Below are 15,937 nucleotides of genomic sequence, written 5' to 3'. Positions count from 1 at the left end.
TTCTAAGTGGTTTCACCTTTGCTTTGCACAAGCAGCGGGGTGCTCTGCTCTGCTCCATAACTTGTCACTTTTCCATTCCTACTGAACAGCCCCACGTTTCTCTCGGCACAAGCAGGGACACTGGGAGTCTCACATCCACTTTCTACAGCCATTTGCTATTTTTAATATACTTTTATTGCATCCCTTTTTAGTCGCTCCTTACTAAAGTTAGCTCGACACACAGCCCCTCTCCAGAGCAAAGGAATTCAGCTGCCCTTCCTTAACACCCCCCTTGCAACGCCGTGGGCTCTCAGCACAATGTCAGCTGAAAGAAACCAAACCTTGGCCACGCAGCTGCAGAGGGAAGATCAAAAAGATTAATCTGAAAGCTTTAGGAAGATAAATAAAGGCAAATAAATGCATCCTTTCCAAAAATGTATTTTCCTTTGGAGCTCTTTGCTTTTCCCAGCATGTGGCACCGTGCTCCCCAGTCCACTCGTGCCTGTGCAGGAACACACAGCAGAGCCAGTGACACGAGCGAGGGCAAAATTGGGATGGGTTTCAAAAGGCACCAGTTCAAGGGACGTTTTCCTGATCTCCACCCCCAAAACAGGTCCGGTGCAATGGGGACATCCTTGGCTGCAAGGAAACCTGCAAAAGGAGCTTCAAAGGACACCTGGAGGTTGGGAAAAGAAGAAAAATGTTGCCCTGCGAAGATACGGCTCATCTAATGGAGGCACAGAAAGTCCCAATTTGAAGGGAGAAATGCAGGTGACAGGCATGGCAGACCACAGCCCAACCCAGCAACTGCTCCCCACAGGCACCCAAAGCTCTCGCTGTGGGACCAACCCATCTTTTAGCCCAGATTTACAGAATGTGCACGTCCCCAAGACGTGCTTTTCCTTAACAGGCTCCATCAAGTCAAGGGCCTGGCTGGGAATAAAGGGAGGGAATTCCCTGTCACTATCCACCCCCAAGGAACAGGGCTCTTGACATGACTGAATTCATGCACCCAAGCCCCAACACACTTTGCAGGGTGTCAGGTTTATCTACATACAGAAATGACAGCAATAATATGTCCCAGCCTTGCAGCTTCTCTGTGAGAAAAAGGTCATTGCAAGGGAGCTTCAGCACACAAGCAGCGGGCATGTGGGGTACAAGGTGTTACAGAACTGTAGAATGGTCTGGACTGGACAGATTCTTAAAGCTCATCTCATCCCTCCTCTCTCTCACTCACTCACAGGGAAACATTTCTGCCCGGTACCTCATCCAACCCTGCCCTCTGGCAGTGGGAAGCCTTGCTCCATCACTCCAGGTCCTTGTCCAAAGTCCCTCTCCAGCTCTTCTGGAGCCCCTTTACGCACTGGAAGGAGCTCCAAGGTCTCCCCAGACTCCCCTACAGGCAGAACAGCCCCAGCTCTCCCAGCCCGTCTCCAAAGCAGAGGGGATCCAGCCCTCAGAGCATCTCCATGGTCTCCTCTGGACTCACTTCAGGAGACTTGTATTCTTCCTACTCTGGGAAGCCCAGAGCTGGAGGCATCACCTCAGGGGTGTCTCACCAGAGTGGGGCAGAGGGGCACAGTCCTGGCCCCTCACATGCTGCCCATGCCATGGGATCAGCTGGGCACAGCACTGGCTCTCCAGGCTGCCAGCACTGAGAGCTGGGTCACGTCCGTCTCCTTGTCCACCAACAACTCATCCTGTCTGTCCACTCAGGACAGGAGAGCCCTGGTGAGGAAATGCTGCTGTGCTGCAAACCAGCCCCTGCAATTTACGTTACACCCACCACGCCGAGCCCTTCACTGCCCCTGCTGGGTGGGAACAGGCCAAGGGAGGGAGGAAGCAATGATGCTCTCGAGGTGGCAGAGATGCCTTGGAGGTGGCAAGAGCAGCCCCTCGCTCTGTTGCATCGCTCCTGCCACAAAGCTGCAGCTTTTACCACGAGAAGCAGCTGCGTGGAGAGGTGAGGTGGCCACTCTGCCCCAGCAGCCCCCAGCCCAGCTGTGACCCTGCACCTGCTGCAAACAGCTACAAAAGCAACTGCAAATAAAGAGCAACTGCAGCCGAGGTCCCCGAGCCTCACCTTGAGGATACCAAGTCCTGCACGGACAAAGAACGAGTCGCTTCCCCGCCCATGAGCAGGGCTGGATCCCATCCCTTAAGGACATGGATTTAGCTCAAGTCACCTCTTGAACCCGCCTGTCTAACTGCAGTTCTTGCCTTCCTGTTTCCTTTCTTGCTGCCTTTTGTGAGTTAATTGTTGTTTTTTTAACATATCCTCCATGCTGACACCAAGGACTTTTAGTTTCCTTCTGTGTGGTTTCTGGATCAGCAGGACTGACTTCCTTCTCTTTTGCAAAGCCCCCTTCCCTAAAACACACAGCCAGTATTCATGTTAACGTTGCTCTTCCTCTCTGGCAAAGCCACTGGCATGGTGCTGGCTACCAGCCCTGCTTTGCTGTGGCGTGGGGGGCAGTGCTGGCAGGGGAACGTGGCACCCAGGAGGGATGCAGCACCCAGGGGACATCCCTGGCAGGACAGCGGGCAGCAAGGGCAGTCCCCAGCCCCACTGCACGGCACCATGAGGGACTCCAACTCGCCAGCTTAGCATTGTTTAGCACCTCTTTATCTCCAAACCGAGATAAAAACCACACAAACATGCTCGAGTCTCCTCCAAAGCTTCTATTCTGGTTTCAGGATGATGCTATCTGGGTTCCTGTGTCGAACCTCCAGATGCAGGCAGGGGGAGGGGAGAGGAAGGCGGCCGAAACATGGCTCCAGAGCAAACCTCCTGCTCAGAAACGCAGCTGCCTGACCCTGCCCGGGGCCAAATCCCACTCGCCAGGCAGCTGCCAACCCAGATCTGAGCTGCCATCCCTCCTGCACACCTGACACCCATGTCAGGGCCCCGGTTTCCCCGGGATGGGCAGCCAAACCAGCCCTCAGTTCCTCCTGCCTGCAGGAGGGAATCAATCCCGCCAGCTGCAGGTAGCTCAGGGGAGCAGGAGTGAGGCTGGATTCAAGTCAGGCCCCCAAGGAATTTGAAAGAGACACATATATTCCTGACCCAGATTCAGGCACTCTGAAGAAAAGCAGATGCCAACCGTGCAACCAGCTCTGCTGAGCTGTAACAAAACCTCTCATCGTGCCAAGCCCGGCAGAGGCTGAGGGAAAGCACAGCCCTGACACAACGCTGGAGAACTGGTGTTTGCTTAGCAAGGGTGGGTGAAAGAAAGAATTTAGGGGAAATTATTAAACTGGGGTTAATCTTCTCTTCCCCCGCATTTTGTGTGCCAGTGTGGAGTCAGACAACACCCTCAAGAAAGGATGACAGTCCCAACATCAGCACAAGAACTGGAGGCAGCACCCAAAACAGGAACCCTGGTCCCCAGATCACAGTTTCATCCCACACCACATGCAGCCAGGGATGCCAGCACATCCGGCACCACTGAACATCCAGCACATCCCAGACTGGGGACGTGTTCTGCAGAGGCAGGGTGACAGCAGGTACAGCCAGTGACCTTCTCTGCACTGCCAGCACGGCCAAAGGCAGCAGAGGCTGAGGGGACACAGGGAAAGGAGGCTGGGCAGGAGCTCCAGGCAGCCACTGGCAAAACCACAGCCCTGCTTGGTGCTGTCCAGAAGCCAACCAGAGAACCTTCACCCAAGGTAAGGATAGAGTTTCAGGAAGGAAAAGCCTGTGGGACCAGGACAAGCAGGGACTTGCAGCCCCTCACACCACGAGAGGCAGCTGGTCCTCTCTCCTGGAGATGCTACAGGGAGGGACCAGCAGGGACGAGGCAGGGTTTCAATGGGAGGGCTTGGACAGTCCCCTGCTAAAGTGACCTTCAGAGCACCCTGAGAACAGCAACCAAAGGCTGATGTAGCTGCCAGATTAAGCCTCATGACCTCGAGCAGTGACCTTGGTGCAGAGGTCATCCACCACCCTGAAACTGCTTGTGGTCTCCCAGGTGACTCAGCAGCTTCCTCAGATGTGCATATCCAGGCTGGGAACCCTGCATGCCCCAGGGGCTCCCCAGTGTGCACACAGCATCCCCTTCCCCAGTGGTACCAACTGCTTGCACAGGGCAGCCCTGCACCATCTCCATCCACCCCCATCCATCCTCCAGCCCCAGCTACCCTCATCTCCTTCCACCTTTCATCCCCACCCACCCTTCATCCCCATTTACCCTCCATCCCCAACCACTCTCATCCCAATCCACCCTCCATGCCCAGGGAGGAGCAGCCAGACCCCCAAAGCTGCTCCCCTTCCCCCATGTTCTCTATCTATCACCAGCTCCAGAGTCAGAGACTGGGGGTAATTTTTCCCTCTGCACTAAGTAGGGTTTTCTAAATGATGGGAAGCAAGAGCCCATTATCCAGCTCCGTTGCCCACCCCCACGGCTCCCTGCAGGGCATGAAATAACCACCTGCCAGCTCCCCGGAGCCCCGCGCCGTGGCAATGAGATCTCAGCTTCCCCTGTCACTATTGTCAGAGCAAAATTTAGATACCTGGTAATGAGGAGGTTTAATATGACAGATGAGAGGTTGACTCATTAAAAAAAGGAGCGAGAAGGAGAGGGAGCTGAATTCGGGGTCGGATCCTGCACTCGGCAAATCAGGAGGCTGTCACAGCCGACCCCGCACTGCTGGGGAGCAGGAGCAGCTCTCCACCCCAAACCAGCCCCACACTGGGGACTTTTGCTGGTGCTGAGGCCACAGGGAGGAAAGGGGAGGCATGAAGGGGGTGGATATGGCTGCAGTTTTTGGGGCCATCCAGTCCTGCTCCCCACGGAGCTGCCTCCTGCTCTGGGGTGGGGGGATCTGAGCCCGGGAGAAGCCTCAGTGCCCAACGGCCAATGTTTCACTCTGAGGGCTTTTCTCTCTCAATGAACCGTACAGCAGCACCCCAACATTGCCTCCACTCTCCTAGGCACCCCCATCCTGAAGGTGCAGCCCTGCACCATCGCCACCGTGCTCGCCAAGGACATTGATGGCTTGTGTGCCCCAAAACACAACACGCCCAAGGGGACAATCACTGCCTTCAGCTCCAGCACAGGGGGCAGGATCTCAGCACTGGGACCCAACAGGGCTCCCAGGGACAGCTCAGCAGCACCAGGGCAAAGCCCTCCCTGCTGGGAATTTAGGGGCTCTCCATGGAGGGGACGGGATTTCCTCCAGTAGCAGAGGGGACAACTCTCTCTTCTCCTGGTGGGTTTTACCCAGGGGAAATTCCATCAGACACAAGTGCTGCTCCAGGCCATCTGTGAGAGCAATGAAAACCCACAACAGCCCCACAGGACATGGCTGAGAGTGAAACTGTCCCAGGGGAAACTCTGCTCTTCCCTCCTGTGTCAGTGGGATGGGGACTGGGGTATGTTCTCATACTGGGTACTCCTCATATTGGGGGTATTGGGCCACCAAGATCTTTCAAGAGTAGTATCCTACTGCTCTTCGCCCAAGTGCCCTGTGGCACAAATCATGAAATCCTAGAATGGTTTGGATTGGAAGGAAACTTTAAACTCATTCCAACCTCTGTCCCAGGTTGCTCCATCCAACCTGGCCTTGGACACTTCCAGGGATGGGGCAGCCATAACTTCTCTGGGCAGCCTGTGCCAGGGCTCAGCACCCTCACAGGGAAGAATTTCCACTCAATATCCCATCTAAACGTACCTGCTGGCAGTGGGAAGCCATTCCCCCTTGTCCTGTCGTTCCAGGCCCTTGTCCCTCCCCATCCAGGTCCAAAGCCGCTCTCCAGCTCTCTTGAAGCCCCTTTAGGCACTAGAAGGGGCTCTAAGGTCTCCCTGGAGCCATCCCAACAGCCCCAGCTCTCCCAGCCTCATCTCCAGCACATCTCCACCCCCAGCCCAGACACATGTTCAGCAACTTTGTGCCCCATCCCCACTCAGGAAGGGACACCCCAGAGCAGCTTTGCAGACCCTCCAGCCTCCAAAGCCCAGTGTGGGCTCAGCCTGGGAGCCAGGGCTGCCTAGAGGCCGGAGATCCCCAGTGGCACCCCAGAACTCAGCCCCTGAGCACAATCCTCCCTCCCAGAGCACGACCTCAGCAGCCACTCCCAAAGGCTCAGCCCTTTCCCAAGGGCCACCAAGATCTTTCAAACCCACCTCCCACAATCATTTCTTTGTTGGTTTTGCACCCCCAAGCACTGGTGAGTAACAGCCATGGTGCCCAAAGTCACAAGGCTGCGGATTTGATTTGCATAAACTGACTGCTGACTGCATCCATGCCCAAGGCAACCATCACTTCTGCTGGGTCCAAGTCAGGCAATGTAGAGGCAGATGTTGCTCCTGCATCATCCCGTGCCACACTCTCCATCAGGATTTACAAGTCTTGAGCTCCTGGGAAGGAAGCAGAAGGCTCCCCAGGAGCTGCAGGGTCCAGCACTCATCTGGGGTGCAGAGGAGCTGGTGAGGTCAGGAGCCCCCCGCTGCTGGGAAGGCGATGGTGGTCACCAGCTGCACTTGAGCAGTCAAAGGACAAGAAGCAAAAGATCTTAATTTGTCACTGATATGGCAGTGCTAATTACTGTGAGGGTGATGCCATAGCAGAGCTCACTAGAAGAGTCCCTTGGAGACACAGATGGAAAAAATCTGGCTAACACCAGCAGGACCAGGCAGGACCACGCTCCTGCCTCCATCCCAGTGCTCACACTCCACCATCACAGCTCCAACCTGCCCGTGGCACTTCCAGCTGGAAACAAAGCCACAAAAATTGTCATCCTGGCCATCTGCCTTTCTCAGAGGTGGACAAGCCCACCCATCTTTACACATTCCCCAAAACCCACTTTGGTCCATAGCCACAGGCTCATGCTCGGAGCACACTGCCATACTACAGCTGGAAGCTCACCACCAGACACCATTATTTCATTTAATAAAGGAAACAAAGGCAAACCTAACATTGGGGCTGTAAAAGCACCAAAAGCAGAGATCAAGGCACTGGGCATGAGAACCTGCCCCTTGGCCCCAGGATCTACAGTTGAGGAAGAGCCACCAAAGCCCACCAGGAGGCACAGACCATGGTCTGCCTGCCACTGAACCCCAACCCAACTCACTCTAAGCAAACAGGAGGAACTGGGACAAGATGCCACATGGCAAAGACGGGTTTAACTTCCTCTTCCCCTGTGCTGCCTTGAAAACACAGTGTCTGCAACCCAGCACATCAATAACATCAGCCACCACCAGCACTCCGCTATCCAGAGCCCAAGCAGGGCACCACTGGAGCATCCCAGGCTGCCCAGAGCTGCTGCAGCCAAAGCCAGGCTGGCAGAGAGACACAAACCAGCTCCAAGTCCCTCATCCCCAGCATGACTCAGGGCTGCTGGGACCAGGGGACGCCCCCCTGTGCCACAAAGGCTTTGCCATCGTCTGGGACCTGACCCCGCTCCCCAGCTCAGCCACAGCTTGTACCCACATGCATCCTGAGCCACATGCCAATGAGCCAGAGGGGTGAGAATCCGGCCCCAGCTCATCAGACAGCTCAAATCCACCAGGACAGCTGGTTCTCAGCTGTTGCTGCTCACTCACAGGACACACATTCCTTGTCCCAGGCACACAAATCCTGTCCTCCTGCTCCCCGGCACCGCCTGGGCCACTGCAGTGAGGCCATGACGCCTGCTGACCCCGTGGCAGCCCCTGACAGACCTGGATGATGGCTCCCTCTGAGACAGATTCGTCCAGAGCCCATCCCGGCACACATCCTCCAGGAACAGCATCCTGTCTTCAAAGGGGATTTTTTCAGGCCAAACTCTGTGTTTCAGCAAGGGGGATTTAGGTGGTGGGGGAAGGTCCCCAACCAGCTGAGCCCTTCTCTGTGGCTGCACCTAAAGCCACATGCCAGAGGGACGATGATTTTGGCCAGCCCTGGGGATGAGGATGTTGCCCACAAGGACATCCCAGCAAAGCATGGAGGTGACGCTCAGGAGAGCAATGGGAAATGCCAACATTTGGCACTTTCCAGAAGCACTATCACATCCTGGCTCTGGCACACTCCAAATTCCCGTGCTGGAGAATCACTGGCACAGGGCCATAGCCCAGGCCAAGGGCTTGTCATGGCTCCCAGCCACATTACCAGAGGGATGGCAGAAAAGCCACTGGGATGCTCCTGCAGCACAGAGGAGATGGACCCCGAGGGCAGGTAAGAGCCATTGTGAGTTCAGGAATGTCACGGATAAACACCAGTCACAATTCCTCTTGGAAAAGGGAAAATATTGGGGAAAGAAATCAAATACCAGTTTTTTGTTAATACTCCCCATGCAAAGGTGGGATGAGAAAAAAAGTAAGGCATGAGTTTGTAGAAAGAAATGAAAATATTTCGATCACGATTTTTGCTGAAGAGTGCGGATGTAAAAACGGACCAATGAAGAGTTGCCCAAATGGATTGTTTGCCCAAAAGGAGGAGAAGGAAAGGGCTCTGCAGCTGTTGTTGCCTAGGGCTGTACTGAGGGCAGCCACTCAGTTCCAAAAGCAGAAACCTTGGGACCCTGTAGTGTTCCCACAACAAAGGAGACCACCATGTGACACGTCCCTCCAAGCCAAGCACAGGGGAGAACCCACCTCACCCCCCCTCAGCAATGCATAAAGGACAGGGTTTAACCCAAAGCACACTCAAAGTTTATCCTCCAGCCCGATCCGTGAGCATCAGAGCTGGAGCAGCACATGCCTGGGAAGGGAAACATTTCTCCCTCCCTCCCTCCCTCTTGGGAGGGAAACACTAAAATCACTTCTGAAAGGTCCCCTTCCTACAGGCTCTGCACCTTCATTTTCACAGACATGAAAGATTATCAGCATTATTAACTGTTACCCCAAACCAGCAACAGCATAAAACCCCTGAAAAAATCAAATGGAACAAGATTTTTTCTAGGACGTGCCAAGCTCAGCACTGGTCCCAGCCCCACCATATACATGCCCACCACATCCCCCCCGGCCAGGCTGGGCTCTAGAGCAAAACAAACATTTAGGAAACAGTCAAGGGAGGAGAAGGAACTGGACAGAGAGCCCCAGTGTGACACATGGCCTGACACCCAGTGCCTGGTACCTGGCTCACCTCCGATGTGGCCGCAAGCTCCTGCCGGGCATCCAACCCAGGCCAAAAGGATCCAGCACCAAGCAGGAAGGTGTTAAAAGTCCCCAGTAGCAACCTCTGAGGAGCCACAATAAATAACCTCTGAGTAAACACAGCGGCTGCTCCCCATTCGCCTTCCTGTTTGCTTTCGCAGATCCGGCCTGGGACGTCCACTTCCAGCTGCTGGCCCCATCCCGTCCTGGCGCAGCGGAGCTCCGGCCGCGGCACCGGGCCGGCAGTGGCACCGGGCCGGCAGTGGCACCCTCCACCCGCACCTCAGGCCCCCCGAATCAACCCTGCCACAGGGCACCGTGGGCACGAGCTTCCCAAAGGGATTTATCGCCCGGACACGCACTGATCCTGCATCTGAGCCCGTTCCTGCTGCCTCTTCCTTCCTGGTCTATGTTTGTTTTGATTCCTAAAAGAGGAAATCCCAGCTCACCCACTCCCCAACAGGGAGCCGTGCCCCACTGTGTGCCTCAGTTTCCCTGCCTCTCCAGCATGGGAGCCCCACATCATTCAGAACCCCCCCCCCCTCCTTCCTGACCCAGCCCTAGGGAAAAAAAAAAACAAGAAAAAGAAAAAAAAAAAAAAGAAAAAAAGCAACGGGTCCTGACTTAAGGGCACTTCTGTGCTTCACCACGAACACAAAGGAGAGGGAAAAGCAACAACTCACAGCGAGGATCTGTGTCAGGAGCAACAAGGGGGTCCGGGGCAACCCCCCCTGGCAGAGCAGCGCCGAGCGTGGAGGCTGACAATAGATAAGGGTCTAAATTCGGCACTGGGCTCCGGCCCCGGGCTCTGTAAGGCGATCGGGGTGGGGGAGTGCCGAGCTGTTTATTTGGCTCCAAACTCCGCACCGACACTGCAGCGTCACCCGTGTTTAAAATAGGAAAGAACGAAAAGAAGGGGGGGGGGGAAATAAAAAAGAAATAAAGAAATAAAAAGGGAGAAAAGTGCATGCACACGTTGAACAATAACAACACAATAATTACCAAAAAAAAAAAAATCAAGAGAAAAGGAGCCGGGGGAGGGGGGGGGGGGGGGTAATAAAAGGAAACCCAGTTGGGCTGGCGAGGTTTAAAGCGACGCCTGCCTTAAAAAAAGAAGTTGCTAATTTTAACTCTCCAGTGGAAAGAGTGAGAGGTACTTACAGGAGCCGGGGTGGCTGCGTCCTTCTCCACGGCTGCTGCGCGCTGGCGGCCGGGAGGAAGCGCAGGACGGAGCCGCCATCCCCGAGCGCCGCCGCCGCCCAGGCCACCGGCCGGCCCCGAGCCCCGGCACCCCGGCTGAAGGGCAGAGGCAGATGCGGAGGAGGCAGGAGGGGGTGGTGAAGCCTGCGGGGGGAAGGGAGCGGCCGGAGCCTGCCAAAAGCAGCGGCCGGGCTCGCTTCCTTCGGCAGCCCAAAGCCGGGGCCGGCCCGTGGGGAGCGGACGCCGCAGGACCCCCGGGGAGGCGTGAGCCAGCTGCTGGGTCAGATGACATTTCTGCGCGGACGTTTCTGACCGAGCTGGCTTTTCCCCAAGGGAAAAGGGCTTTGAAGACGCGGTTCCCCCCCACCCCCCGCCGCCAGTGGCAAAATAGCGGATGAGCTCAGAACCCAAAGCGCAGGGCAGTGCCATGACCAGAGAAGGCCACCCGGCTCCACGGGGACTGGAAAGGTGACCTCCAACAGCTCAGCCACATTTCAGCTGCAGCAAACACAGCAGGAACCCACTGCTTTACCAAATTCAGTATTCCGTATCCAAAAGGGTCAAGAGTGGAGGTTTGGTTTCTGCGCGCCCGCTGGCTGGATTTTACAAGGTCTCCCTGGAGATTGGGAGGATCTTGCCAGACGCAAAGAGCCAGGTGCCAGGTGAGGTGGCACACTCACACCTCAAGGACAGTGGGAGCCTGGAAGTTGCAAACTCCACCTGCCAATGAACCTTCAAGAGAAGACAGGCAAGGCCTCAGCAGAGGAACAGACCTGGTGACCCAAGGGCTCTTCCCAAGCAGCTGGAAAGCAGCCTCAGGATGCAAAATCTCACTGGGAGAGGAGCAGGGTGGCACATCCCTGCATGCAGGGATGGACACGTGATTTACCGAGCGTGGCTGCAAGACGATGCGACCGTCTTCAGGACACGAAAGAGTCGATTCAGTTAAGGTCACAGGCCCTAGAAGAGTCTTCTGTCACAGAAGAAGGTTTGCCTGGTTCGCCTCAGATGGGGTTGGCCTCAGACAAAATGCCTATTGATCGCAGGCAGCGATGCTGCACGTCCAGGACGCGAGGACGTGGCTTCACTGGGATTAAATCGCCCGGTGCCGGCCGTCACACGCTTCCTAGGCTGGGTCGATATTGCTCCTCTAATTGCTCAGCTCCTGCCACTCGCACAGCGAAGGGGACAAGTCTTAAAGCAGTCCCCAGAGATGCTTTTCCAAATCCTCCTCCCCGAGCGCACCACTTGCTGAGCTGCTCCTTGGAGCAAGCAGTTGTGCAGAAATCACTAAACTGCTCCTCCTCGCTCAAACTCTCTGCTGGAACCAGTGGTAGCACGAGGGCTTTGCGGGAGGACACCGCCAACCCAAAACGCAAGAATTTGTGTGAAACTAGAAAACAAGGAGCTGTTGTCACCGGTCAGGACGGAGCTGGCGGAGTTGGGCACCGCGTCTCCAGCAGCAAGCAGTGATGTGGGGGAGAACGCAGTGACCGAGAGATCCTGCCACCGCCCAGCAGCATCCAGGCTGCGGCGCGGAATGTGCACGGTCCATCGGGACCGCGGTGTTTGGGAGCCAGGGAGGGTCCTGCCCTCCAGGCACACCCCACAGCAGACAGACCCACCGCCCCAACACTCCCAAGTAATCACTGGCCACACCGAAACACGTGCCCCATAGCTAGTACTCGTTTGTGCCCAGAGGAGTGGATCAGAGCTGGTGCCACACCAGCCCCCCAAAACTCTCCTGGAGCACTCAGCTCAGCCACAGCGGGACAGACCCGGCCAAGCCCTCAAACCCTGCTGGCCCCTGGGCACACCATGGCCCATCGCTGGCACACACCAAGCACCACTGAGACACAGCAGGGCCCTTCTGCCACACTCCCCCTGACCCAGCCTGGGGAGTTGCTCTCGATTTCTATCAGCAGATGAAGCTCTCGGTGTTGACCTTGCAGAGGACACAGTGATGCTGCCCCCATCTCCCATCACCAGGCCTCCAAATAAATTACCTGCCCCCTCTCCAGCACTAAAAGTCATCACAACCCCATAAAACTGCTCACTAAGCAGTTGTGACAGAGCCCCCTCCGTTCAGGAGCTAGGGGCATATTATTTTTAAAAATCTTTCCTTTTATTGATTTCACTCTCAGGTACAGAAGATGCATTTCATGAAACCATAGAGCCCTCATAAACCAGCCCACAGTGGTGTCTGTACCACAACCTCACTGCAGACACAGGAGACACAAACATTTACTGGAAGAGCAATAAACAGGCCAAGAAGGTTGAAAAGGTAGAAAACCTGGACATGAGGCCCTTTCCCAGCAGCAACTTATTTCAGAGGAATGCAAGGGACAAAATAACAGCAGGTTTGGCCACAAGTCTTGCCCACATCGGGACAAAACAGGGCAGGAAAACCCTCCTTTGCACTGATACACAGGGCTGTGTTGCAAAACACCCAAAGAGCCCCAAATCAGTGCTGTGGCTACGGCTGGGAGCCATCAGAGCTCTGCCAGATGGGGAAGTGAAGGGGAAGATGGGCACTGGAGAACAGCAGCGGCACCCACTGCTGGGCACCACCTCCCTGCCCTGCTCTGGGGGCTCTGCTGCCCCACCCCACACACCAGGACCCCCGTGTGCAGAGCAGGCGAGGGGTGCACAGTGCAGCAGGGTGTTCCCTGTGCCCTTCCTGCACCAGACCTCACTGGAGCAGGGCTGCAGGGTCTGGTCAGCACCACTGTGGGAGCCTGAGATCCTTGAGCTGCATGCAGCTGCATCCTCTGTGGGACCCTCTGCTTGCTGCCAGCCTGCAGCAGGGGAGACACACACGGCCAAGCAAACCCAAAGGGAACCCAGAGTTTGGGATTTCCCCCATACCTGCTACGCAGCCTCCTGCATCTTCTGCTCCTGCCAGGGATGAGCTGCAGCCACCGCTCCTCAACCCAACTGCAAAGACAAAGCAAGCAGTTGTCAGTCTGAGGGGACAGAGGCGGGGACAGAGGCAAGGACAGGACTCCCCACATGTCCCATCCAAGCGCAGCCAGATGGGGAGAAGAGCGAGGGGAGCCCAGTATCCCCTGCACACCTGGCTGATGGGACAGGGGCTGCAGGGTCCCCTCCTGCACTGCCCTGATCCTTAGCAGTGCTGCAAGGGCCATGCAGGCTGGGTGAGACCTGGCCAGGCACCTGCAGGGATCCAGGGAACCAGGAGCCCTGGGACTATGCAATGTGCAAAGCATCTCGGTGAGACCGGAGGGAAAGAAATTAAGAAGAGTTCAGGAATGAAACAAATCATAAACCAAAAGTTAACATTAACGAGGGATGTGGCCCAAGCCGACAGCGTGGCCAGCAGAGAGTTGCTCGAAGTTTAGGTGAATTTTGTGTTTTCTGGGAAGATTCTCATGCACATCCCACAAGAAAAAGCACTGACCCGCTTGCTCAGACACTGTCCCAGGGAATGCATGCAGCATGTGTGCTTGGCCCGAGGAGAATCTGCCATGGCCCAGAAGGAAACACAGCTCCTAAACTCATCCCACTCACCACTGGGAGATGGGAGGAGACCCATGGGGCACCAGTCATCTACTGGTGGTCACAACCATCCGGCACTTGTGCAGAGCCCATCGCCACAGCACACTCCTGTGAGGCAGTTCCCTCACGGGGAACGTTCCCTGTGAGGGGAACGGTGCTGAACAAAAGGGAAACTGAGGCACAGAGGCCAGCACCCACCAGCTCCCAAGCTGCAGCCTCACCCCCAGCACCTGCAACAGAGCGAGGAATTGTGCTCAGCTTTCCGGCGTCCTCATCCTCCGCTCCAACCACAAAACCAGCCTTCCTCCCCCGGCTGCCTCCCCTCCCACAGCCAGCTCATTTCCTGACATTACAAAATTCACCCTGAACAAAGCTGGAGCGAGGAGCGCGTGGCTCCGTCCGGGGCTGCACCTTCCTCTCGCTCCGCGGGAGCCAAGAGGAGGGGACACCCCTAAACAGCCGAGGTGCAAGCGGCTTTCCAGCCTCAAACCTCACAGCACTTGGGCTGGAGTCCTGCAAATGGAGCAGCCACAGGGATCCCCTCACCAGGACAGACAGACGAGTCTCTCTTCCACAACGTGGGAGCGGTGGGGACAAGGATGGGGGGCTCCAGCTACTGCCACTCTCGCACCCAATTAAACCCAGACCAACCCCCCCCAGGACCACTCCTTTATTTCCCTGAATAAAACAGTGTCCTGCAGACTGACTGACCATCTGGGGACAGGGACAGCCACAGAAGAAGCACCACCTTGCAAGTGCCATGCTCCCAGCCAGGACGAGGGAAGTGGCCAAGGGTCTCTCAGAGGGTTCCTGAGCCTCCCCTCGGTGTCCGAGCAGCTCTCACTGGTCTCAGCCCTGCCGTGCCTTGCAGGGCTGGTGGTAGAGCCACGTGAGGACCGGGGACCACAGGCTAGGCTGAGTGGAGGATGTGGCCGAGGTCTGTGCCCAGGCTGGCTTTGCTTTGGGGGGGCTTGGGGTCAGCTCTACAGCCCACCCGGATGCAATGGGGGACATGTGGCCAGGCAAGTCCTCAGATGTCTGTACAGAGTTGTTTCCTCTCAGTGGGAGGTGCCGCTAGACACACCAGGGATGTCCAGGATGCCCATGGTGCCACGGGACAGCCGGGACAGCCACACAGTCACCACTCACAGACTCCTGCACTGACAGAACTGCCCGTGGCCGGTGGTCGGCAGCAGCCACATCCCTGGCTCCCACAGCCCAGCAGACCACCAGGACGATGACTTCTGGACAACAGCTGACCCCACACAGCCCTTGGCCAGGCCACAATCCCCAGATGGTGACAACTAACAGCAGTGCCTTTGCCAACCCAATCTGGCAGACGAGCTGCCCCTTGTAGGGCCAAGGTGGGGAACTCCAGGGGGAGCAGGATTGGTTTTGGGGTGTTCAGCCTGCAGGCAGTTCTGACATCACAGGGTTGCAGCCCAGTGTCACCTGAGACAGGGATGAACAGCACACGTGGGGTGACAGTCCTGAGACCCCGACGCTCTCCAGCCCGACAGCTCCAGGGCTGCTTCACGCCCCGCCCAAGCTGCAGAAGCTGCTGCCCTTTGGACCTGGTGGTACTTCCAGCACCAGCAAACCCCAGTGAACCCCCAAGTCCCCATTTTGCAACATTTTGAGCTGGTACAAAGGAGCAAAGCCCCCACTCACTGGCATTGCCAGCTCCCTTGTCTGTCCATGCACGTCCTTTGCCCCACCAAGCGGGTATCCTGGCACTGCTCCCAGAAACTCTGGAGGATTTCAAAAGGTGACCATTCGACCTGCACAGTGAGAGCAGGCCCTGCTGAGGGGCTGGGGCTGGGTCAGGCCACTGGCCACTCCCAGGGCTCCTGGGCAGTTCCCAGCTCTCACCCCACCACACATGTACCTTCCAAGCCTTCTTGTTACAAGCAGAGAAATGCTGCCCAGGGAGGGGGAAAAGTACCGTGTTTTCAAAATGCTATTTCATAAGCTGAGGGGTAAAAACACATAGGGGAGGGATGGAGGTGGCAAAGGCAAGTGAATTCCCCTTTCTGAGTGAAAAAAGAAGGAGAGAAAAAGGGGTAAAGACAAGACAATCTTTATGTCCAGCTTTGGGGCAGAAATACTGAGCAGGTGCTAACACTCTTCCTATTTGAAAACCAAAGCTTTGGCTTCACCAAGTA

General features: G+C 56.3%; 1 protein-coding gene across 15 annotated transcripts in view; it reads right to left on the bottom strand.

The window, feature by feature from the left end:
- MEF2D (myocyte enhancer factor 2D) overlaps positions 1 to 15,937 on the bottom strand; it is a 77,520-nt gene that overhangs the window by 39,231 nt on the left and 22,352 nt on the right. For 10 of the 15 annotated variants that reach the window (XM_068175065.1, XM_068175073.1, XM_068175078.1 and 7 more), the window contains exon 2: positions 13,122 to 13,190. The exons of 2 other annotated variants lie outside the window; for them this stretch is intronic. The gene's annotated coding sequence lies outside the window, so the exon portion shown is untranslated. Of the gene's footprint in view, positions 1 to 9,736; positions 9,861 to 10,214; positions 10,236 to 13,121; positions 13,191 to 13,784; positions 13,805 to 15,937 lie in introns of those variants that run through there. 3 more of the 15 variants (XM_068175067.1, XM_068175071.1, XM_068175070.1) reach the window with 3 other exon arrangements.

The sequence above is a fragment of the Anomalospiza imberbis genome, chromosome 29 (assembly GCF_031753505.1).
Source record: "Anomalospiza imberbis isolate Cuckoo-Finch-1a 21T00152 chromosome 29, ASM3175350v1, whole genome shotgun sequence".
NCBI lineage: Eukaryota > Metazoa > Chordata > Aves > Passeriformes > Viduidae > Anomalospiza > Anomalospiza imberbis.
The sequence above is the reverse complement of the archived record's forward strand: the minus strand, read 5'-3'. Positions and strand labels throughout refer to the sequence as shown.